At 43.4% G+C, this 26987-nt stretch overlaps 1 long non-coding RNA gene across 1 annotated transcript in view; it reads left to right on the forward strand.

Annotated features, from left to right (window-relative positions):
* Positions 1-26987, forward strand: part of LOC126284705 (uncharacterized) — a 121029-nt gene that overhangs the window by 56486 nt on the left and 37556 nt on the right. Inside the window, exon 2 of the long non-coding RNA XR_007551531.1 lies at positions 291-411. This is a non-coding gene — a long non-coding RNA (uncharacterized LOC126284705). The remainder of the gene's footprint in view (positions 1-290; positions 412-26987) is intronic.

The raw sequence follows: 26987 nt of genomic DNA on the forward strand, positions 1-26987 counted from the left end.
GCAGATCTGCAAAGCCACTTTGCCGTGGCTGCGTAGCAGTCAGCGCATCTGCTTATTGAGCTGGACCTGGGTTCATATCCTGGCATTGATACAAATTTTCACACATCGCTTCAGTCTGCATATGTACATAATAAAGTTTTGAGACATTTCATTTGAGTATGCTCAGGTATTATGTAAGTCTCCAATCTATTTCCAGCCTTTCCTGCAATGAAGTCAACGTTTAGTTTTCTGCGTACAGCATGCTCCAGATGCGTCGCTGATAAAAATCACTTGCATCTTCTATTTTTCAGATCTGGCTGCTGTCACTTTTAACACTGAAAGCAGTCTACAAGTTGCAGTGTTTCACCCGGGTGGATTGGCGTCTGAAACGTTGGTACTCACTCAGAGTGTATATAAAGGAGCTATTATAAAGTAAGTACTCGACTCGCCTGTTGCAGTCCTTCACAGAGTAATAACCCTCTATAAAACGTTATCGTACGACTGACGTGCGCTGTATGATTATCTCTCTCATAATCGACTTATAGAAGGACGACGTATGTTTCCCGTTACAATGGAAAGACATGGTCCCACACAGTTGGAAATTTCGGCAGAATATTTCATTCTAATATTAAACGACAAAAGTTTTGTAGTGTGACAGAGGAGGCAAGAGCTATTATTATTGTAGGTGATATAGAGCTTACTGTCAACGAATGTAGTTGTGTGAGTAGGGCCTCCCGTCGGGTAGACCGTTCGCCGGGTGCAGGTCTTTCGATTTGACGCCACTTCGGCGAGTTGCGCTTCGATGGGGGTGTAATGATGATGATAAGGACAACACAACACCCAGTCCCTGAGCGGAGAAAATCTCCGACCCAGCTAGGAATCGAACCCGGGACCTTAGGATTGGCAATCTGCGCGCTAACCTCTCAACTACCGGGGACGGACACCGAATGTAGTGTCCAACTCTAATTTCCCATCGCAGAGGAGGTGAAATCCAGGATGTAGAAACTTCCATGTCATTAAGCTTATTACATTATTGAATGGTTATAGAGATGTGAAAGTGCAGAGCATTCATGAATTAACCGAATGTTCCAAAATAAAAGCTCGAACGTCGAAATGTTGTTGTGAACAGAAAATTCAAGTCAAAAATTTCAGAGTAATTGAGAATACAACTTTTTAAGGCTTTCGTGGCCATCTGTTGACAAACTGCATGTTGACTTCTGTCTCGAGTTTTCGGTCAACGTTTGTTTGATGATTTTTCTGACGTTTCCCAGCATGAGTGGCTGGCATTGTCAAAGCATCACCCTCCATTGCTGGTAGTGGATTGGAGCCGAGCTCGCGGCCGCAGATTACATGCACCTGGCGCTCCGATGCCCACAGATTTTCTGTGGACATTTCCGTTGCTGTTCTCCTCTTTGCTACCTGCAACGGTCGTTCGCTGCAGCAGAGGAATCCTGGATCCGTTCACCTTGAGGCTTTCTTCTTGTGTTTGGTTATTTCTGTAGTTTCTCTGAACAAGTGGGTGTGACAGCTCTTCTCCAGAGTCAGAACTTCTGTGTCGGCAAATTTTACTGTGCAGTCTGCCTTACACAGCGTGTGCTCTGCCACGTCCCGTTTCTCCATCTGCCCCAAGCTGTAATGCCGCTTATATTCTGTAATCCTGCTGTTGATTGACAGTGCAGTCATTCCAACATAAACTTTTCCGTATGTGCATGGTGTGCGGTATATTGCCGACATTGCAAGTGAGCCCCTTTTCTCTTTTGCTGATCTGAGAAATTCTTTGATCTTCTTTGTCGGTTTATAAATATTCTTTACGCTGTGTTCGCGTAATATGCGGCCGACTCTGACCGTCACTCTTGGAATGTAAGGCAGAAAGGCCAACATTTCTGTTTCCAAGGTGTTACTCAACCGAATGTTTGACTCTCTTACACTTCTAATACAACCCGTGGCGTACACCTTTCCCACTCTCCGTCAAACAACCGTCAAAGAAATTCCTTTCCGGATGAAAAGGCGTTCCGAATATGACGAGTTCTTCGCCCCAAAACCACGTGATTTCTACAGTTGCGTAGCCGAAAGTTACCTCAGCGTTGGCAGACTGTCGTAAACAATGAAGGAGAATATATAATTGACAACTGAGGTCTCTGTTATGTGTACCTGTTGTGTTTATTCAACTTATGTAAAAACGCTAAGACTGACGCACAAACCGAGTATATATGAACAACACCGCGCATAGTCACGGTCCACGCGGCTCCCTCCGTCGGAGGTTCGAGCCCTCCCTCGGCATGAGTGTGTGTGTTGTCCTTAGCGTAAGTTGGTTTAAGTTAGACAAGATAGTGTGTAAGCTTAGGGACCGATGACCTCAGCAGTTTGGTCCCATAAGACCTTAGCACAAATTTCCAAAATGATCAACACCATGTAATGAAAGATGACAGCTGCGAAGTTATCTTGTGTAATAAGTGAACCACAGACAAAAAAAAACTTTCTATAATAACTGAGTGAGGAAAAATAATTGTACCAGCTGCCAGTACCACGTGCAGCATCTGCGCGTGCAGTCGATTCCTTTTGAGTTGGCGGCACGGTGAGGCGACCAGAAAGTGACGACCATCGCAGACAAAAAGGAGACACGCACTTGGAAACGAACAAATCGCGCGGGTGCCTGCCTTATTCGCTCGGCGTTTTGAGCATCTCAATTTCAAATGCAGAGCCATATAAAGACTTGTCTCGGCTCACCGTACGGCCCCGACACATTTCACTACTCAGCAGGCCTGTTCCCTGCAGAAAAGGACAGCAGACGTACACTTATTGGTGAAGGGCACTTGTAACGAACGTGTTGCCTATGGGATGGTTCCGGCGTCCGGGAGGTATTTATTGGCAACAGCTGCGTGTGGGTGTCACCGTGGTGATTTCTGTAAATAGTGTAGGCTGCAACGTTAATTCACAACAACAGCTTCGAGGTAAATGTTACGCGATAAATGGTGTACGTCGTTTCTGTATCTGAATAGGGGATACCGTGGCGTCACTGGAATCGTACTCGAGGCCACAGCCAAAACTCATCTCAACAGTGCAAGATGTACCAGTGTCTTCAGATTGTTCAGAACATTTCTTATTGCTAAGGCGTACACTGGTACGAAGTTACATAAGCTTAGGCTCCTCATACACTGCCATACGGGTGATTTTCGTGTGAATTATGATTGTACAACGGTAAGGACAACACAACACCCAGCCAACGAACGGAGAAAATCTGCGACCCGGTCGAGAATCGAACCCTGGCCCCTTCGGTTAGCAATCTACTGCGCTGACCTCACAACTGTCGAAGCGGACAAAGATGCAAACTGTGACGTGCGGCACACGAGACAAATTTAGTGACGCATTACTTCGCAGATATACTCGCAAACATCTCTTGGTGGATCCAGTTCGACTCTCTTTATTGCTACAACTACAAAATCAGTCTGCCTAAACAACAGTTGAAAGCTTTCGCTTAGGCCTTAAATTTGTCACTATTCCCGCACTACTAATAACTGCCCCGTAGCCAACAACATGCATTCAGCAGTATTCCGAGGCTTTCTTCCCACTGAGCACACCCTTGCCCACTAAACCGCAGAACTTGCCTATAAAATCGGAATTGGCTGTTTACCATTCCATGCCTTGTGAAATATTTTAAGTTTGTTGCACCAGCAAAATAACTTCATCGACAGCCAAGGATCTCTCACATCGAAGTTGATACAAGCAACGATCTGAAATTATACTACTCTATAGCGCATTATGATCCCCGCATCCGAGCGGCTGCAACTAAGTTAAGTGTGTTCGTCAGATGAAGGTGCTAAGAGCTTGGATTACTTGATTTTCTGTTTCGTGTTTGCAACGGCCAAACGATGTGGCATAACTCAGTGTTCTGCTGGCAGAGAGGAGAACCATTACTTTCGTAGCGAGCAGCACAAAATTAAGAAAAGCCCTCAGCTTCCAAACAAGAGAAAAGCTGCTGGTATGGATGGCATAAACGTTGAACTGTTAAAATACTGAGGCACCCTGCTACAAAAGAGATTACTACATTTATTGAATAGGTGCTGGAAGATGGAAGCTATTCCAGATGTACATCTACATCTACATTTATACTCTGCAAGCCACCCAACGGTGTGTGGCGGGGGGGGGGGGGGGGGGGGGCACTTTACGTGCTACTGTCATTACCTCCCTTTTCTGTGCCAGTCGCGTATGGTTCGCTGAAAGAACGACAGCCGGGAAGCCTCCGTGAGCGCTCGAGTCTCTTTAATTTTACATTCGTGATCTCCTCGGGAGGTATAAGTAGGGGGAAGCAATACATTCGATACCTCATCCAGAAACGAACCCTCTCGAAACCTGGGCAACAAGCTACACCGCGATGCAGAGCGCCTCTCTTGAAGAGTCTGCCACTTGAGTTTGCTAAACATCTCCGTATCGCTATAACGCTTACCAAATAACCCTGTGACGAAACGCGCCGCTCTTCTTTGGATCTTCTCTATCTCCGCTGTCATCCCGACCTGATACGGATCCCACACTGATGAACAATACTCAAGTATAGGTCGAACGAGTGTTTTGTAAGCCACCTCCTTTGTTGTTCTAAGGACTCTCCCAATGAATCTCAACCTGGCACCCGCCTTACCAACAATTAATTTTATATGATCATTCCACTTCAAATCGTTCCCTACGCATACTACCAGATATTTTACAGAAGTAACTGCTACCAGTGTTTGTTCCACTATCATATAATCATACAATAAAGGATCTTTCTTTCTATGTATTCTCAATACATTACATTTGCCTATTTTTAGGGTCAGTTGCCACTCCCTGCAAGAAGTCCCTATCCGCTGCAGATCGTCCTGCATTTCGCTGCAATTTTCTAATGCTGCAACTTGTATACATAGCATCATCCGCGAAAAGCCGCATGGAACTTCCGACACTATCTACTAGGTCATTTATATATATATTGTGAAAAGCAGTGGTCCCATGACACTCCGCTGTGGCACGACAGAGGTTACTTTAACGTCTGTAGACGTCTCTCCTTTGAGAACAACGTTCTGTCTTCTGTTTGCTAAAAACTCTTCAATCCAGCTACATAGCTGGTCTTATATTCCGTAGGCTCTTACTTTGGTTATCAGGCTACAGTGCGGAACTGTATCGAACGCCTTCCGGAAGTTAAGGAAAATGGCATCTACCTAGGAGCCTGTATCTAATATTTTCTGGGTCTCATGAACAAATAAAGTGAGTTGGTTCTCACACGATCGCAGTTTCCGTAATCCATGTTGATTCCTACAGAGTAGATTCTGGGTTTCCAGAAATGACATGATGCGCGAGCATAAAACATGTTCTGAAATTCTACAACAGATCGATGTCAGAGATATAGGCCTATAGTTTTGCGCATCTGCTCGACGACCCTTCTTGAAAACTGGAACTACCTGTGCTCTTTTCCAATCAATTGGAACCTTCCGTTCCTCTAGAGACTTATGGTACACGGCTGTTCTTTCGCGTACTCTGTGTAGAATAGAATTGGTATCCCGTCAGGCCCAGTGGACTTTCCTCTGTTGAGTGATTTCAGTTGCTTTTCTATCCCTTGGACACTTATTTCAATGTCAGCCATTTTTTCGTTCGTGCGAGGATTTGGAGAAAGAACTGCAGTGCGTTCTTCCTCTGTGAAACAGCTTTGGAAAAAGGTGTTTAGTATTTCAGCTTTACGCGTGTCATCCTTTGTTTCAATGCCATTATGGTCATAAGCAAACTATTTAAAGGAGGTGAGCGCAACAGGTGTGAAAGCTATAGAGGAATCGTTTACCAGATACGACATACAAAGTTTATGTAAGACTAGTTAACAAGAGATTTAAAGTTTATCATGCGAAGAACAAATGGGATTTCGAAGGGGCAGATCGAAAACAGATACAGTATTTACAATCAAGCAAATAATCGTAAAAGACTGAGAGTATAGCGCGGAAACCTATTTAGCGTTCACTGACTTCATTAAGGCATTCGATAATGTTAATAAAAAGAAAGTGTAGAAAATTATGAGGAAAGGAAGAAAACACAATAGCTAACAAAAAGGTCTTTAAAATTCTTTGCAAATACACGACTGTAATTTTGGATGTAACGGACCATTCGAACACAGCCTGTAGCGATAAGCAAAGGCGTAAGACAAGGATGCAGTATTTTACCCACACTTTTTAATATGTATTTAGATGAGGAAATTGAGATATGGAAGGAGGTTTTAACGAAGGGTTTAAAATTAACAATAATTCCAGCTTGAATTGTCTTTTGCGTGCAAACGACGCCACACTACTTTGTGAGAATGAAAATGACCGGCAAAGGAGAATACATTTACTAGATAAGGTTTGCGAAGAGTACCATTTGCGATTTCAGATAAGAAGACACAATTTTAAAGGGAAATTTCCTGTGCGGAAAATAGTGAAGACCAACAATAGATCAGATCAAATATTTGAACTATTTAGGCTGTGACGTCACATATGAGTAGTTTGAGAATATATCTGGAACAATAAACAGATATCTAAAAAAAAAAAAAAACAGGAAAGAAACAAGGTAGAAATTCTATAACAGAATGGCAGTTGCAATGCTTGTTTATTGTAATGAATCGTGAGTTAAAAGCAGAGCTCAAGAATGGCAATAGTCAACAGAGATAAGGTATCTAGGAGCGGTAAAGAGAGGCGTAAGAGGCGACATTTCGAGATTCAGAAAATAGGGAAGAACTGAATATATATATACCATCCTCAACAAAATATAAGGAAATAGGAGAAACTGAACATCTCGCAAGAGCGAGTGGATCCAAATAAGAATATCTAAGCCAGTTAAGAGAAGATGTCAGGGAAGACTGTGGAAGCGACGGGTACCGTAACAGGCAAAACAAAAAAAAGGCCTAATGCTTGAAGTGAAGAGGAAGAAGAAGAAGAAGATGATGATGATGATGATGATGATGATAATGATGATGTACTGAGAATAATTTGTCTTTGCCCTTCGAACTAGATAATCAGTCACATAAGATCTGTGAGCATCTCAAAACACAGTCAAAAGAATTTCTTTCTGATCGTTGTGTTTTAAACTTTTTCGCCAGAAGAGAAGGATTCGATGGTCAGCGCCTCGTCTTTTCGCTTATGGGTTGTAATGATGGACCCAAACTCGTTCACGGTCGCAGTATTCAAAAGGAAGTAGTCTCCTTTGTCACGGTAGCGCTCCAAAAGTATTTCGCAGCATTCCCTTCGAGGCTGTTTGTCTGTGATACGGTATGGTACCCTAGACTTAACGGTATCCTAATTGTTCAATAATGAGGTTGACACGTTCTTTGAATATTCCAATATGATTTCCGATACGCTTTTGAGAGAATCGCAGATCATTTTGAAGTCGTTTTGAACCGAATCGTCGACAAATTTGCGCTGTTTATCGTCTGTGGCAGTGACCAGACGTCCACTGCGTGTTTCATCAACAGTTAAGGCTTTACCACGTTCGCAACCACGAAATTTTATTACCCACCAAGTTACAGTAGACCTACCAGTAGCCCCGACACCACAAAGAGCCTTTAAACGGCAATGAACCTCACTAGGAGCCACTTACTTGACAGTTAAAAAGTCGATAACAGCACAATGTTTAATCCTTGAGGCAGCACTATAACTCGTCTCCATACTTCCGCTGCTCAAAATACACTGTATAAATATAACGCATTCAAACTGCTCATGCGCAGAAAGGGGGAAGTGACCCACATTACACCTGGCGCGTTTCTCAGAGTCATTTAGATCGCGTTCTACAAGCATATGTGAATTACTTTTCAGCCTACTCTAGTGCATAAAAGCAAGTAAATCATCGTTCCCTCGCTGGCTCACATGGATAGAGCGTCTGCCATAAAAGCAACAAAATCATCGACCAAATTCCAAAGTCACAGCTTTATTTTTTCGGGTTGATAATCATCCCACTAACCATCGTAAATCTACGTACAAAGCCGGCCGGGGTGGCCGAGCGGTTCTAGGCGCTACAGTCTCGAACCGCGCGTCCGCTGCGGTCGCAGGGTAGAGTCCTGACTCGGGCATGGATGTGTGTGCTGTCCTTAGGTTGGTTAGGTTTAAGTAGTTCTAAGTTCTAGGGGGCTGATGACCTCAGCAGTTAAGTTCCATAGTGCTCAGAGCCATTTGAACCGTTTTCCACGTACACTGACGGAAAAAAGTCGCAAAACCAAAAACTAATGTAGGGTACTGAAATTTCGCAGAAATTTGTCTAGGTAACATAATATGAGTGATTAACATTGAAAGACAACAAATTAATGTAAGCGCGAGATAAGCAACTGCATATGTAAAATACTGGTAAGCTAATAACCGGTGCACTCACCAGAATGCTGAATACAAACTAGCAAATATACATGCATTGTGGACCGGTGCCGGGTGTCAGTCTCTGAGATGGAGTTCCATGCCTGTTGCACTTGACCAGTCAATACATGAGCGGTTAAAGCTGTTTGTGGATTACGCTGTCCACACGTCACACATGTGCTGGATTACAGACAGACTTGCTGATCGAGCAGGCCAAAGCAACATGTCAACACACTGTAGAGAATTATGGATTACAAGAGCGGTATGTGCACGAGTGTAATCCTTTTGGATTACATCCTCTGGAATGCTGCTCATGCAGCCCAACGGGTCGAACCACCAAACTAACGTACAGTTTCGCTGTCAAGGTGCATGGGATAATCACGAGAGTGCTCCTGCCCCCATACGAAATCGCATCTCAGACCATAATGCCATATGTAGGTGCAGTGTATCTAGCACCCAGGCAGTTTGGTTGCAACCGCTGGATTGGCTTCTTCTAACCAACATATAGCCATCCCAGCTCCGGGGTGGAAACAACTTTCATCAGAAAACATAACAGACCTCCACCCTTCCCTCCAATGAGCTCTCGCTTGGCACCGCTGAAGTCACTGATAGCGATGGTTTGCGGTGAGTGGAATGCACGCAACAGGGTCGCATTTGTCCTTGAAGTAACCGTTTGTTATAGTTCGTTGTACCTATGTGGTGATAACTCCTGCAGATGCAGTGTGATGCGACAGAGCCATACGCCGAACACGATGGACTTCCCTCTAGATAATGCCACCTGGTCGTCCGGAGTCCATTGTTCCTGCGACCGTACAATCTCGTGACACTCGCTGCCAGCCATCATGTACCGTGACTACATTCCTGCCAAGTCTCTCTATAATACCGCAGAAGGGACACCCAGCTTCCCGTAGCTCTAATACACGACCTGAAACAGAGGATGACACGCGTAAAGCTGAAATACTAAACACCTTTTTTCAACGTTGTTTCACAGAAGAAGAGCGCACTACAGTTCCTCCTCTAAATCCTCGCACAAACGAAAAAATGGCTGAATTGAAATAAGTGTCCAAGGAATAGAAAAGCAGCTGAAATCACTCAACAGACGAAAGTCCACTGGACCTGAAGGGATACCAATTCGATTCTACACAGAGTACGCGAAAGAATTTGCCCCCCCCCCCCCCCCCCAATCTAACAGCCGTGTAACGCAAGTCTCTAGAGGAACGGAAGATTCCAAATGATTGGAAAAGAGCACAGGTAGTCCCAGTCTTCAAGAAAGGTCGTCGAGCAGATGCGCAAAACTATAGGCCTACATCTCTGACGTCGATCTGTTGTAGAATTTTAGAACATGTTTTTTGCTCGCGTATCATGTCATTTCTGGAAACCCAAAATCTACTCTGTAGGAATCAACATGGATTCCGGAAACTGCGATCGTGTGAGAACCAACTCGCTTTATTTGTTCATGAGACCCAGAAAATATTAGATACAGGCTCCCAGGTAGATACCATTTTCTTTGACTCCCGGAAGGCGTTCGATACAGTTCCGCACTGTCGCCTGATAAACAAAGTAAGAGCCTACGGAATATCAGACCAGCTGTGAGCTTTTAGCAAAAAGAACACAGCATGTTGTTCTCAATAGAGAGACGTCTACAGACGTTAAAGTAACCTCTGTCGTGCCACAGGGGAGTGTTATGGGACCATTGCTTTTCACAATATATATAAATGACCTAGTAGATAGTGTCGGAAGTTCCATACGGCATTTCGCGGATGATGCTGTAGTATACAGAGAAGTTGCAGCATTCGAAAATTGCAGCGAAATGCAGGAAGATCTGCAGCGGATAGGGACTTCTTGCAGGGAGTGGCAACTGACCCTAAAAATAGGCAAATGTAATGTATTGGGAATACATAGAAAGAAGGATCCTTTATTGTATGATTATATGATAGTGGAACAAACACTGGTAGCAGTTACTTCTGTAAAATATCTGGGAGTATGCGTAGGGAACGATTTGAAGTGGAATGATCATATAAAATTAATCGTTGGTAAGGCGGGTGCCAGGTTGAGATTCATTGGGAGAGTCCTTAGAACAACAAAGGAGGTGGCTTACAAAATACTCGTTCGACCTATACTTGAGTATTGCTCGTCAGTGTGGGATCCATACCAGTTGAAGTTGACAGAGGAGATAGACAAGATCCAAAGAAGAGCGGAGCGTTTCGTCACAGGGTTATTTGGTAAGCGTGATGGCGTTACGGAGATGTGTAGCAAACTCAAGTGGCAGACTCTTCAAGAGAGGGGCTCTGCATCGAGGTGTAGCTTGCTGTGCAGGTTTCGAGAGGGTGCGTTTCTGGATGAGATATCGAATATATTGCTTCCCCCTACTTATACCTCCCGAGGAGATCACGAATGTAAAATTAGAGAAATTCGAGCGCTCACGGAGGCTTTCCGGCAGTCGTTCTTCCCGCGAACCATACGCGACTGGAACAAGAAAGGGAGGTAATAACAGTGGCACGTAAAGTGCCCTCCGCCACACACCATTGGGTGGCTTGCAGAGTATAAATGTAGATGTAGACCTCGTTCAAATTCAGCAAGGTGTTGATAATGGCGGCTTTATCACCTTGAAGGAATTCTTGACTAACATCAGTTCACTAGGTCCTGTCTCAACCGTAACTAACGTTCACGATCGTCAGAGCGATTATTTAAAGCAAACCTGATTTGCATCCTCGTATTGGCGCCACTCTTATGCGATTGACGCGAAATTCTAATCTACGTCACGTTTCAGATGTAGAAACGCGACTACCAACTTTAGTTTATGTTGCACAACTCCCTCTTTGGGCAGCAATTTTTTTTATATCGGTGTGTTTATCGTCCTGCAACTAGTTAGTCTTGTAAATCACACTTCTATCGATATGACGCTTAGAGAAAACCGTAGGTGTTGAGAGAGAGGCTGTTGGGGCGCACTACTATACTGTGACGTAAAGTTCGCGGAACCGCCGCTGGCAGCGGCGCTATCTCTGGCCGGGCGCCGTTGATCTCCTCGACGCCCAAACAAATTGCCGCGGCGGCTGGCCGGCTGTAAAAGCAGCGCTCCCACCTCTGGCTTCACCTGATTACGATTTACGCCCCGGGGTCGCGCCGGGACGTCGTCTCGCGGCCGTCGCTGGCCGGGGATTCCCCGACACGGTCCGGCCAATGAGTGTTCATTAATCCGGCGCTTTGTTTACGGCGGCTGTAAAGCGCGGACCTCACAGGTGGACGTCGCGCACCTGTGCGCCGGCCGCAATCGTCTCGTCTGTGTCCAGGGCAGAGATTAAGTCTCACGACACGGCGCCGCGCCAGCGCTTAAACCGAGCACTGAGATACGGCCTACAGGAACGGCACTAGGGCGCAGTCTTGTTGCTAATTAAAACGTCTCTCACTTGTTGTCTGTTATCGTCAGCCATCACAGCTGACGAGATGATAAACTCTGAAAGCGACCTGTAAACCTGAACCATTCGTGAGAAACATCCGCAAGATCACCTGTACCTCCCGTACTTCATTTTTTAGGGTTCTGTACCTCAGTCTGTAAAAAAGGAAATATTGTGGCATCATTTTGTTCTTTGTCTGTTTTTCTGTCTGTCCGCTCACTAAAAATCCCTTCTCTAAGGAAGCTGTAGATGTATCACCTTTAACTATAAGTCACATATGAAGGCCTACGGTCCGTTGATGGCGTAAGAAACTCAAGCTTCTAGGTAAGCGCAATCAAAAGATAGGGCAATTTATGTCACGTATTTTGCAAAATGGCTAAGCAGGGATGGCTAGAGGCTTATCTTACGAGGGGTAAGGTAGACACTGCCTACAGGAAAATTAAAGAGACCTTTGGAGAAAAGAGAACCACTTGCATGAATATCAAGAGCTCAGATGGAAACACAGTTCTAAACAAAGAAGGGAAAACAGAACGGTGGAAGGAGTATATAAAGGGTCTATACAGGGGCGATGTTCTTGAGGACAATATTATGGAAATGGAAGAGGATGTAGATGAAGATGAAATGGGAGATATGATACTGCGCGAAGAGTTTGACAGAGCACTGAAAGATCTAAGTCGAAACAAGGCCCCGGGAGTAGACAACATTCCATTAGAACTGGTAGAAGCCGACCTCGGGGAAGATCAGTTTGGATTCCGTAGAAACGTTGGGACACGAGAGGCAATACTGACCCAACGACTTATCTTAGAAAATAGATTAAGAAAAGGAAAACCTACGTTTCTCGCATTTGTAGCCTTAGAGAAAGCTTTTGACAATATTGACTGGAACACCCTCTTTCAAATTCTGAAGGTGGCAGGGGTAAAATACAGGGAGCGAAAAGCTATTTACAATTTGTACAGAAACCAGATGGCAGTTATAAGAGTCGAAGGACATGAAAGGGAAGCAGTGGTTGGGAAGGGAGTGAGACAGGCTTGTAGCGTATCCTCGATGTTATTCAATCTGTATATTGAGCAAGCAGTAAAGGAAACAAAAGAAAAATACAGAGTAGGTATTAAAATCCATGGAGAATAAATAAAAACTTTTTAGGTTCGCCGATGACATTGTAATTCTATCAGAGGCAGCAAAGGACCGGGAAGAACAGCTGAACCGGAATGGACAGTGTCTTGAAAGGAGGATATAAGATGAACATCAACAGAAACAAAATGAGGATAATGGAATGTAGTCGAATTAAATCGGGTGATGCTGCGGGAATTAGATTAGGGAATGAGAGGCTTAAAGTAGTAAATGAGATTCGCTATTTGAGGGCAAAATAGCTGATGAAGGTCGAAATAGAAAGGATATAAAATGTAGACTGGCAATGGCAAGGAAAGCGTTTCTGAAGAAGAGAAATTTGTTAACATCTAGTATAGATTTAATTGTCAGGCTGTCATTCATGAAAGTATTTGTATGGAGTATAGCCATTTATGGAAGTGAAACATGGACGATAAATAGTTTGGACAAGAAGAGAATAGAAGCTTTCGAAATGTGGTGCTACAGAAGAATGCTGAAGATTAGATGGGTAGATCACATAACTAATGAGGAGGTATTGAATAGAATTGGGGTGAAGAGGTGTCTGTGGCACAACTTGACTAAGAGACGGGATCGGTTGGTGGGGCATATTTTGAGGCAACAAGGGATCACCAATTTAGTATTGGAGAGCAGCGTGGAGGGCAAAAATCGCAGAGGGAGACCAAGAGATGAATACACTAAGCAGATTCAGAAGGATGTAGATTGCAGTAGGTACTGGGAGATGAAGAAGCTTGCACAGGATAGAGTAGCATGGAGAGCTGCATCAAACCAGTCTCAGGACTGAAGACCACAACAACAACATTTTGGTACTCGCAGACTCACTCATTAAATTTGGGAAGAAATAAAGTTTCGTAGTACAACCATAGGAAAGAAATCCGAAACTCGTTTATTTGTAATTATAGCACTTGAAAAAAATTTTTTTGGTCATTTAACTGTCTGTTGACTGGCTGTTAACTGTCTGCCGTCCGTCCTTCTGTTACGCCACCCTAATCTCAGGAACGGGTAGACGTATCGAGCTGAAATTTTTGTCTCATACTAAGTTCCGTATTCCCTTGGTATTGTAATAAATATATGTTTCCACGTGAATGCAATTAAAGTATACGGCCATTTATGTGACATATTTTGATGCCCGTAAACTCAGTCATCAATGCCTATAGCGTACTTCGTAGTGACCTACAGTCCTGAAATTTGGCAAGAAACATAGTTTCACAGTACGAGTAAATGAAAAAAAAATCAAAAAAGTGTTAATCTGTAACTAAACCACACGAGAAAAAATATTTTTGCTCATTCTTTTTCCGACTTCCTGTTACAATGTTAAACCCCTTTTTCTCAGGAACGGGTAGACGTAATCAAATTGAAATTTATGCCGCTTACTAAAGTCTATGGTGCCCTGGCGGTGTAAAAACTTTAAGGTTCTACGTCAATGTAGTAAAAAGATACGGCCATTTATGTCACATATTTTATACTCGCAAACTCACTACAGTCACGATGTCTGGCAAGAAGCAAGATTTTTTCACTACAAGCAAAGGAAAATGTGGTGTCACCGCCAGACACCACACCACTTAAATCGGCCGCGGTCCGGTAGTATACGTCGGACCCGCGTGTCGCCACTATCAGTGATTGCAGACCGAGAGCCGCCACTCGGCAGGTCTAGAGAGACTTCCTAGCACTCGCCCCAGTTGTACAACCGACTTTGCTAGCGATGGTTCACTGACTTCTACGCTCTCAATTGCCGAGACGATAGTTAGCATAGCCTTCAGCTACGTCATTTGCTACGACCTAGCAAGGAGCCATTATCAGTTACTATTGATACTGTGAATCATGTAATGTCAAGAGCGACGTTCACCATTAATGAATTAAATTCAAGTATTCCACCAGCTACGTCCGTTGTTTCTAAATCCTAATTTCCTTGTCCTGTTCCAGACCTCACGCCAGCCTGCGTGAGCTAAATCGCGTGCCTTTCGGCCTCCTCTAGTAACACGGTGTTGTGTCTCCTGCCAACCACAACAGAAAAAATCCAAAAATTGTTAATTTGTAATTGCACCGCACGAAAAATAATATACCGCACGGCTTTTTTTCTTTTTACTTCTTTTTATTTTTATTTATTTTTTCATTTGTTATCCGGCTGTCTGCCCGTAATTCTGTTAAGAATCCTTTTTGTCGGGAATGGGTAGTCGTATATCTTGCTTGTCGATATCTATAACAGGCAAAAATCGTCGAGATTCACGATTCCCGGGATGGATGAACTATCTGTACACACGATTAAGTACTTACAGAACCTTGGATGCGCGAGCCCTACTCGCTCTTATCCGAATTTTTTGCCGTAAGCCAGATTCGTCTCGTGAAGTTTCGCTCCTAAATACAGAGTGAGCTTAGACTACATTGAACAAATTTCGGTTATTCTCAAGAGTTTGTTAAGCAACACCATATTCCTTTCCAAACGTCTAAGAGACTCGGCGTTTCGATCTTCTATTAGGATATCCTTCTGGATTCTTCTGGTGTCCGTAGGTGTTGAGTCACGGCAGCAGAGGTGAAAAGAGGTCCATTAGTCTTCAAAGCCGATATCATTAATGAATGTGAAGGAGGAAAATATTACTATTTGCTGCCACTTACTTAAAGGTAACATGGACGTCGCAAAAGTTTGTTGAACTATCCTGTTGAGAGCGCTACTTCTTTCACCATATTCAATGAATGAGGTGATGTCATTCAGGCAATCTTGATAAAATGTTTTATTTCTCTACCTCTTGTACGAGGTGTGCGAGAAAAGTGATGAAACTGATATTTGATTTACCAAAAATAGTCCTTTTTTTAACAACAGTACTGTCCGCTTCAAAGTCGTCCCCTTCTGCAGCTGGACACTGGCTAACCCGTTGTTCCCAATCTTTGTAGCATCGCTGAAAGGCCTCAACTGGTAGGGTCTTTAACATGTCGATTATATTCTTTTGAATGTTCCCCAGAGTCGCAAAGGGGCGTTGTCATGATGCAGCATTAACTTCTCTGCAATGTCTAGTCTTACTCCATTCACGTTTTTCCTGAACCCGGCTAATTTTAACAAAAAAAAATGCCTCTTAGCACTATGGGACTCAACATCTGTGGTCATAAGTCCCCTAGAACTTAGAACTACTTAAACCTAACTAACCTAAGGACATCACACACATCCATGCCCGATGCAGGATTCGAACCTGCGACCGCAGCAGTCGCGCGGTTCCTGACTGAGCGCCTAGAACCGCTAGACCACCGCGGCCGGCGCTAATTTTAACAGATCACCCATCTTCCTTGTCAGTTCGATCTCACAAGAGCACGCACGTGTTCGACGTTTCTGTCGTTTTTTTATGTTATGAAGTCTCTGAGCGAGATCAATCTTCAGAGTGTTGTCGGCCTACCAAAAAGGATTTGTGCCAGTGAAACACTCGTGCTCTTGATAACCAGTGTTACCCATAGGTCTGTTTCGATTTTTCGAAGGTCACACTCGCGGATTCCCCAAGTTCAATACATAACTTGATGGCATAATGTTGCCCTAAATTCCGATGGTTTCATTTTCATAACACACAACAAAAATACAGCTTCTCTGATGGCGAACTCAAAGGTCAAGTGACGGCTGTACGGAGCTGAAAATCTAACTGAGCGTTTGGAAGGGATTAACACACTGGTCTACACAAGTAGAAGAACACAGAGTTGCCAGATGGCTCGCAGTGTTGACAGTCCCACTGCTCTTCTCATACACATCGTATAAGCAATATCGTCAATCATCGTATGTTCAAGGATTGTGCTGAGCCAATCGAAACGCAGAAAACTTCCAGCGAGAGTACTTGTCGAAGTCTCTATAGCGATCCAACTCAGTTCTCATATAAAGAAGGGGGGTAAAATAGAATTAAATCTTTACTGAAAATGTGTTGAATGTAATTCGTTGCGATATGCATTAAAAGTGTTTTTGTCTAGCCAACTGTAGCCACAGACAGCCTGCCTGCGTACAGGGCTAACAAGCGGTGCGGACAGAAAAAATTCTGGCTTCACCTATCAGTTAACTCAGAAATACCTCAAAATGATGTAGAACTGCGGAAGACCCACACCAAGACGATGATTTCTCGGAGCGTCACCGGCCTCTCCGACGGCTATACACGTGGCGCCACCCTAGCAACACCAACCTGTGCGTAGGCGGACCGAACACCCCTCGGCTAAAGGTCGAAGCGACTGTCGACATTCGCGCCCATGCTCATCTTGGCTGAAGGGACCTTTTGCTCTCGGAGGAAGCACACTGGACTATTGAGAGCCACCGTCAGCTCGTTGCAGTGTTTGGTAGGCTCAGCACGTGACAGTGCTTAGTATGCTCAATTCGTTGCAGTGCTTGTTCGCGCTACGGTATCCGCTATTTGGGGCTTCATGTTTCCGTTTCCAACGCCATGGAAGCAACCAGGCACCGTTATCCTCAGTTTTTAAGTCATTCACGGTACATCCCTCACAGCAAAGCCGACCGTGTTGGATTTGTAAATATTCGGTTTACTCCGCAAGAAATCAATGTTAATTCAGTAGCCTTTGTCATTCTGCCCCCATCCGTGTACTGGCAATGTGTTACCGCTCAAGGTTCTTTATCATAACTTGATCAATCAAATGGCTCTGAGCACTGTGGGACTTAACTGCTGAAGTCATCAGCCCCCTAGAACTTAGTTATTAAACCTAACTAACCTAAGGACATCACACACATCCATGCCAGAGGCTGGATTCGAACCTGCGACCGTAGCGATCACGCAGTTCCAGATTGTAGAGCCTAGAAACGCTCGGCCACTCCGGTCAGCTATATCATAACTTGTTATTCAAATCCTCGGGTTCATCTTTTTTAAGCTGCACCAGAACTTTCTCTAGGGACTGGAATAGCTTATCGTATCTTTGTTCACATCTTATCTCTTCCCACGTGCTTGTGGCTTTGCCCACAGCAAGACTGCTGATCGCCTGCACAGTCCAATATTGTGGTCCAAAATTGGCCCATAGTCTACCTCTGTTCTCATTAACCAATTAATTTCTATCGGCAGTTGAAATTCCTTCAGTACTAGATGAAGAATCTCGGTCCAGAGAGCAGCACGTCATCAGATCATGTTCTTCTAATCTGATTGTTAGAAGAAGGTGACAGGTAGAACTTATTTACTTTTTTATACCCATGCCTATATTTTATTCAAAATAATATTCACGACAGCATTGTATGTGGAATGTGATTGAACTTTGATCGTATTCTCGTGATACTGATAAAAGGGACTTCATCGTTAGTAAAATAATAAATAATTATTGTCAACGACATAACTTAATATTTTGTATAAAATTATATCTCAGGCAATACCCATGTAAAAAGATAATGAAAATCTCAATCTTTTGTTATCTATGATTTTTGTAGAAAAATCCTTCTTCTTGTTGGAACTGTTGTATTGATAAGACGTGATTGAAGTCTCGTAACACAGAGGACGGTAAAAACTGCGCTACTGTGCTAAAGTATCGTTATGTTGCTAACTGATATTTGAAAATAGAGATTATGTGTAACTGAAATGAATCTTCTTTGTTTGGAGTTTTAATTAATTGTAATTCTGATACTATATAAATTTTCAGTCCTGTGCTCAGCTACCAAAGAGCGCAGCCATTGGCGCTATTGATCTACAACGTAGTTTATTGGTAAATAGTCCGCAGCTCGTGGTCGTGCGGTAGCGTTCTCGCTTCCCGCGCCCGGGTTCCCGGGTTCGATTCCCGCCGGGGTCAGGGATTTTCTCTGCCTCGTGATGAGTGGGTGTTGTGTGCTGTCCTTAGGTTAGTTAGGTTTAAGTAGTTCTAAGTTCTAGGGAACTTATGACCATAGATGTTAAGTCCCATAGTGCTCAGAGCCATTTATTGGTAAATAGTGAATATTAATGTGTCACGACACATGGAGAAATATTTTCGAATGTTTATGTATCTAATGAAGGTGAGAAAAGATTTAATATACATTATTTATTAAGAGCAACATACAGCCTGAAGCAGACTCGATAAGTGATTGTCTTGCGTTAACCGCCATCTTAGTGAAATATTGCAGCGGCAGTTTTAAATTGATTTTCTATACAGACTTAAATGTTGTTGGTTAGAATGGCAATAATAATTGTGTCCGAGGATGCACCCTGTGCTAATAAATTCCAGTTAGACTGTGAACATATCAAACTTCTGTCAATTCAAACACCATCTTACGTGATATAAATTCTTATCTGCTGATGTCTGAAGCCTGGTAATTTCGTAACAACTTTTATGAAATATTTTGACAGGAAAATACATTAGTGTTGTGTACCTGAGGTATTGTGTGACAAAACTATACATTTTGCTTAAAGAAAAGTGATGCTCCCTTGAGATAATAGTAGTGTTAATTTTGATAAACGATCTGCAACACGCAAGACTCTTTTAAACAACAGCACTGAAATGATTAAAAAGCATTTCTCTTGTTTATTTCAGATTACTTATCATACATTTAGCTTGTTTGTTGGTTATAAATTATTACATTTGTGAATTATTTTAGTGAAATTTACACTGCTTGACAGACAACATTGCTACACATTCCCAGGTGGAGATTTCTTTAACGAAAGAACGTTCATTAGCCGGGAATGCAGTCATTAAATAAAACCTCATGATACATTAATAATAAGTAACTAGTTTTGTTATAATCTTGCCGAAAGTCTACTAAACAACACTCGCAATTACACCACACTCCACAACTTCTTACAATTCGATCTCTCCGACGCCAAAAGAAACTAGCAAGCTACACAATATTAAGTGAAGCCCTAAGCACTGGTTAATCTGGTAACAGAGGCATTAAGTCACGCAATGGGTAGAAGACTTAGGATTCTGTAAGGCCATACGGTAGCAACCTTCTCTATGGTCTACGCATTGATTGACTCTTCTGTCGGTTATTTTCTCTAAGAAATAGTTCCTCATGCTAAGGAGCAAAATATTATTCGGTTACTCTTACTGTCAGAAATGTCTCTTTGGGAATGTATTGCATAATCATTTAACACATTAAACCGTTTTCAATAATCGGAAAGGAGAACACAGAAGATACTATTCTGTGCAACGCCCAAATTTCGATTTCCTACTCTGTGAGACACAGGCAACACATTCAGTATACGTAGTATCTGCAGTCAATGGATGATAATACGATTATTGTACTGTACTACAGAAATTCTAGTGACACTGAAACGGCCGTTTTTCAATTAAGTACAGTTTTCATTTGTTGGACACGCAGCGTACATTACGAAGAAAACTGGGTCTACAACAGTTTTAAACGTACCTCTGTATCTTCAGGTCGTGCATTACAATAACTTTCCAGTTGTGCACAGATAACAAAAAGAATTGAATTGTTGGAAACTTCTCGCCTTCCCGCACTTCTGTAGCATCTTTGAATGAGTCTAAAAATGTCACGAGTTCTTTTTCAGTGTTGTTGTAATCAGTAATTCGAGACGCTTCTCTCCAGAGGAATTTGCATGATTTTATCGTACTGCCTGACTACAGACTTCGGGATTCTAAACAAGACATTCCATCTACTCTCCGTTTCTTGCTTCACGCTTGTCCGTCCCCAGTTTACGTTTCCACATTTTTCGTGAAAAGGACAGTGTCTTTGTCAGAATCTGTAGCCCAATTAAGCACTAAAACCTCATTTAGCAAATAATCGTCGTCAAAGACTTGTTTCAGGACTGTATTCAAAACATGAGTATGATGCATTTATAATTCTGAAAGGATTGTACCTAGTTGTTATTATATTCCCCAGATTTTTTTCTCAGAAAAGTGAGTTGCCATCAATACCATATTTCACAATGCCTAATCTTGATAAACATTGTGCACAGTAATAGATAGTTAACACGTTTTTCAGGTAGCTATCGTCCATATAACAGCATTCGCATATGTGACTTGGATAATGTTGATTATCATACTCGCCTGTATTTAATCGTCTTTTCTTTGTTGTTTCGTGCTACTGCCTCAAGATGAGCAAAATGTTGGAGACGTCAAGATGTCCCAATTCTGAGCAGACGTTTACAAGCTTCTGACAAAATACGCCAAGTCCTACACCTAATATTAATCTAAATGAACAAAGACCTCTGGCTCACATTTCCAAGAACATTTTCAATTACCAAATCCTTCAATGGAGATCGTAATGTTTCCAAACTTTCGATTTTTTTGTGTTCTGCACACATGTGTGCTGGCGGGTCTGCAGGGCTGGAGAGAAGAACACTAACCACAATACATGTAGCTGACATCTTTATCAGTCACAAATGCCCCCAAAGATTGTTAGTGTCACTATCTTTCGCACTCAGAATATATTTGTTCGAACCAAGTTTCGCTTTGCTACTCTCCTTTATCTCACTTTTACGCACCATGGTTCTACAGTGGGCAACTGAATACCACTTGGGTAACTAGTATACAGGGCGGAGAAAAATGTTTTTCGAAATTTTAACACAGGATAGCTGATGCCAGTAGGAACCAAAGTTACTAATGCTGTGTAGGTCGACAACGCGCCATTTTTCAACTACGGTAACTTGGCGCCTCGCGCTCCGATTGGCCGTGGGATTGCCCTGTTGAAGTTCGTCGATTGATGGGCAGGACTATGGTTGTCGGTTCACACATACAAACGTCCCTCGACCTGTCACTGCCCCAACGCACACGTGTCGAATAGGTCTTGCTGGTTGTCTCCACCTCACGTCAGAAGCATTCACGCGTAAGTTTCGCTTTGGAGCACACACTTGTTGTACAGTAAGAATGGCGGCATAGTATTCGTTTTAAGAACAACGACACATGGCTTTTGTTTATGGACTAGCCGACAGTAATGTGCACGAAGCTCAACGGTTGTATGAGGAACGATACCCAGCAAGACGCCACCCACACCCGCAAACGTTCACAGCAATCCAACGGCGACTTGGCGAAACAGGCCCGTTAGTGGAATATCATGGTGATGTTGAAAGACCTAGAACCCGACGGGATGCTGCATTTGAAGGGAGTGTTCTCAGGCTCTTCGAGGAAGCACCTACGACAAGTACTCGAGAGGTTGGACAGACCATGGGGGTCACTTATCGGTTAGTCTGGGAAGTTTTGAGGGATGACGGCCGGCATCCATTTAATTTCCACCCTGTCCAAGACCTAAATCCTGTGACGGACTGTGAACACAGCCAAGGGTTTTGTGGTTGGTTTCTGCGACGTGTTGCACGAGATCCCCACTTCCCCGCCAGTCTGTTGTTTACCGACGAGTGCACCTTGCATCGCGATGGCCTTAGCAACACTCGAAACGTTGATTACGCGGAAGGGGCAATCCTCACGTCACGAACGTCCAAGGACTCCAGGAACGGTTTTCGCTCAACATTTGGGCAGACATTGTGGGTGACCATCTGATTGGGCCTGTCCGTCTACCACTTCGACTTACCGGAGCAAATGACTTTCACTCTTTTCAAGAAACTCTACACAGCCTGCTGAAAGATGTTCCCCTGGACACACTGCTACGCATGTGGTTGCAGCATGATGGGGCGCCCGCACATAAGTCGTTCTGTGCGCGGATGTTTAAATGAACTCTTCGACGACCGGGTAATTGGCAGAGGTGCTTGTAGGACATGGCCCCCGTGATCACCAGACCCCACGCCACCAGACTTTTTCCTGTGGGGATTCTTCAAGGTTCTAGTTCACCCAACCGGACGCGAACCTCCTAGAAACGAAGGGGAATTAATGGATCGCACTCAACATGCCACCAACACAACAGGGCAATGCCAGGAATCTTTGAAAGAGTTCGAAAAAACACCGTTCGACGTTACCAAGCATGTACTGCGTCAGAGCGTTGCCAGTTCGAGCACCTGCTTTAAGTAAGTACCGTCCTAGCTACAAAAAAGGCCCTTTTCAGGGCTGACACAATTTGTAAAAGACTTTCTATACACGAACTATAAGCTGTTGTGGGGTTTGTTTCTTATACGTCTAATCATGAAACTACAATGAATATGTCGGGATCCCGGCGGATTCGCTCCCAGGCCCCCAGAGTGGAAAGCTGGCGCCCTACCATCGAGCGTGCGGACCGCCTTGGATACATCGCGATCTCCGGCAGACAAAGCAATAGCGATTATGCGTTGTCCACAGCATCCAGCAACAGAGGAATCCCACAGACAATCGGAGCTCGTGGCGCCAAGTTTCCGTAGTTTAAAGATTTTCGTTGTCGATCTATACAACATTAGTAATTTTGGTTCCTACTGGCATCAGCTAACCAAGGTTACAACTGCAGTTACACAAGCGTTGAGGGTCGAGGGAACTCGTCTGGCAGTGTCCATCCACCGCTCTGGAGTCTGAAGATGGCTCTATGAAAGAGTCGAAACCGGTCACTCACTTCAATAAAAAAAATTGCGTACAAGACTGTTTGAAATTTTAATTTTATCGGTGAATGAGGATTGGAACCTGTCAGCTTTAACATAAACACAGACTAATCCAAACTCTCCCCCTTTAAATATTACTACCGAGCTTGAGATAAAGGACTTTCACAGCTTATATAGACGATGACATAAAAGCAGGAAGACAGTTTTAGTAAAAGAGTCCTAGCCATGGGCTCCTGTAGGGAACACATGTCATTCCATGGACTTACCTAGAGCTCGCAGATCAGAGCTTTTTGTCTCCAAGCCGGGCGAGGCGGAACAGTGGCCAGCACACTAGACTCGCATTCGGAAGGACGACAGTTCAAATCCCCCCGTGGCCATCCTGACTTAGATTTCCCATTATTTCCCTAAATCGCTTTAGACATTTGTCGGGATGATTCCCGTGAATGGGCACTCCCGATCACCTGCCCTACCCCTCCTGAATCCGAGCTCGAAGTGAACTAGAAATTAAAAACGAAGTATACGTCCCTCTATCTTCGTCTCCGCCATGTGCATACAGTGAAGAGGAAGATTTGAGAGTGATTCGATCCTCATGCTTATTTTATATCCAAACGGTACGTTTTCGGACATGTATTCCTTGTCAAACCTTTATGAAACACGCTGTATATATCCGTTTGCTGTAGATTTCCAGTTCATGTTGAGACATAGTGCATCAGACTATCAGCATTAAACAATATCGAAATTCTGGAACTATGAGCATCAGATCCGAATGTATAAATGGTGCAGGTACCCACTGAAAGTCGAAGCAGAGTCACTGCGATTGTGTAAAGTAAATATGGAGTTCTGCTAGAGTATCTGTTGAGCAAAGCGAAGTAAAAGTTATAATACAGGGTTGTGAAAATATAGTCGCCTATCGTGTTTCACGTTCTTTGGGCGCTGGAACAAGCATTACTGTCACAGGAAGCGAAAAGCGCTGTAAATAACCGAGCGTCGTAAAATACTTACAAGGTTGCCCACCGTATAAAGAAGACTTGCGTCGCCATATCGTTAAGTCCACGTTTTACAGATACTTTGAAAGAATACGGCTAACCCCATCTCTGAGTTGTCCTGCCATTTCCTCAGATTTTCAGCTGAGTATTTCAGTGGTAATTTAAAAGAATACTAATGATGATAACGCTGACGTAATGACAACAAGTGTATTCTTGGTTACGAAGTTTCAGAGAAGGTGGGAATCTATCGTGTGAAAAGCACGAAACATCTATCATATTTCCTCAAATAAAAAGGTCAAAGGCAATCCAACTCAAAAAAAATTGTAGGTGAGAGATTACGTGCACTGGTTTGCAATTTTTGGGAGGATGAAATAGCAGCTGTAAATTTCCCACTCTTCAGCCAGAAGCATTTTAAATAAAATTTAAATGCAAATATAGCTTTAAAATATTACAATGGTAAAACACATTTTTAATTTTAAAAGTAACATACACATTGAAAATGGTGGAAACACCTTGATTATAGTGTTCATGCAATCTTAGAATGGAAATGAAATGCTTCACTATACGGCACGAAAAGTTGCCCGTGGAGGTGGAGGCTGTCGGATTCGCACTGGGGACGGCACGTTGAGAGTGGGTGAGTCATCTGGTGTGCAGAATGGGATGGCAAAGGAATTTATGTGAGGGGGAGTTGGGGTGACTGCAGTGTGACAGGGATAGGCAAGGTGAAGGTTATGCCCATGGTTATGGGTATGATGAGTCAACACAGGTACAAGATGGTTAAGAAAAACTCAGATGCAAAGAAGAATAGGGTGGGATGGGTTATATCTAGGAAGACGAATAAAAGTAAGGGCGGATTCATTATGTGGGATGTGGAGGCTGATGAATATGCGTCAGAATAGGAAACAGAGTGTGTTGGTGTATATTAAGTGAGATGTATTGGTACTGGATCGGCAGCGTACCACAGTTGGTAACAAGGGGAAAAATAGATTTTTGAAGTCGAGTTTTCGGCATGTGTAGGGCATATGGGAAACGTGAGGGAAAATTGATGAGTGATGACGAATTGGAGGACAGAAGGGTAGTGATATGCAATAAGCGACACGGTGGATTATGAGGGTCCGAGAGAAACTGGGTGGTCAGTGTATATTACATTCAGTTAAGAATACATAGATCATGTCTTTAACAAGTAACAAACTCTCACCTTGTTCATTCGTTAATGTCTAAAAGTTACATAAGCAAAGTACTTGATCTGTGTTGGCCAAATGGGAGGTCCAAAACTTCTATGTCGTCTTGATAGCCATCTATTTCCTATTACCAGTTTCTGGAAATGTACGTATGTAAAGGTATACTGGGTTCCTTCGTCTGCCAGTGTTAGCTAGGACATCATGTCTCGTCCAGGATAAGCGACGTAAGGACCAAGAAACATTTCATTCCATACCAGATTTTACAAGGTTTTTATTTCATTGTTGCAATGACTCATTTTCCTATTTCCTTATGTGATGCATCAAGTAAAGGAGACGATAAACACAAATAATGTGTTGTTAGCATTTTAGAACCATTTCCCAGATGTTAGCGTCCTTACGTCGACTTTAATGCACTAATACACTAATGTTCTGCATATATGGCTTTCTCCCTAGATACGTTTCCCCCACGAAGCCCTTACGTTATTCTACGGAGATATAGACGCAGTTGATATAGAGGGTGAGGCGCATAATGTTTACCTCAATTAATTTTGCTACGTTAAAGATACTTGTAATCACTACACTTAGACAAACAGACATCATGCACTGGTCGTGAAATAAAAATCAAAAGGTTTTCGTAACTTCCTGAAGCAGCAGACATCGACACAAAATTGTTCTTCTTTTGGGTGGGCGGAAGCTGTAAATAGCCGGAGCTCTAGGTTGGTCAATCATGACTGCCTCAACAGACACCAGATGATCCTAAAAGAAGATCTCGCGACATTCTAGAGTAATCTTGAATAGCTTGACAGCTAAACCCGCCAATCTCATACGCTCTAAAACCTGGCGCAAATGTTCCAAATGTTCACCAACCTACTCACTCTGTATCACGACGTCGTCCAGGAAATTACATACGAACTTAATTTTTACACCTCAGAGCGTGTAATCGAACATCGAAAGGACAGTCGCTCCAGTAGAAAGCACAAAGACCACCCGACTGGACTCATATAAGTTCCAGTCGATAGCAAGAGTGATGTTCGCCTTAGTTTCTTTGGCCAGAAGAATTTGGTGGTAAGCCTTTCTGAAAACAAGAACAGAGAGATAGCGGGTCCCAGAAAACCAGGAAAGGCAATCTTGCAAATCAGTGAGGGGAATGGATTCCAGAACAACCATACAGTTGAGCAGTCAGCAAACAACCACCAGTGTGAACCCGCTCTTCGCCTCACCCACCCCACAAAATTTGGCCTTGGCGACCAAAAATATAGGTGATGCATTTGGGGACGTATCGGTGACCTAACGACTCCCCCATCCAACATCTTGTCCACTAATTTACACGGAACCTTCGTCAGAGAGACAGATGATACGGTGACTGTCTGACAGGCACCTGGATGGAGCGGAGAATCCAATACACTGTTCGATTGGCCATTCACAGGTAGTTGGTCAATACTTCGGGAAATACCCCCAAAACATCAAGGGGAGGTTGGGCCTCAACAGATGCTAAATGCCCTACTACAAAACCCCATTACTGTGGCGTCCACAGTACAAACACCAGATCATCCGGAATGTCAACACAATCTAAACTTAGGCTCACGTCGAAACCTGAAATAAAATTCCCCCTCCCCCCCCCCCCCCCCCAACAAAACCCAAGATCAGCTCTATCTTATCT

Source organism: Schistocerca gregaria, chromosome 8 (genome assembly GCF_023897955.1).
Source record: "Schistocerca gregaria isolate iqSchGreg1 chromosome 8, iqSchGreg1.2, whole genome shotgun sequence".
Classification (NCBI taxonomy): domain Eukaryota; kingdom Metazoa; phylum Arthropoda; class Insecta; order Orthoptera; family Acrididae; genus Schistocerca; species Schistocerca gregaria.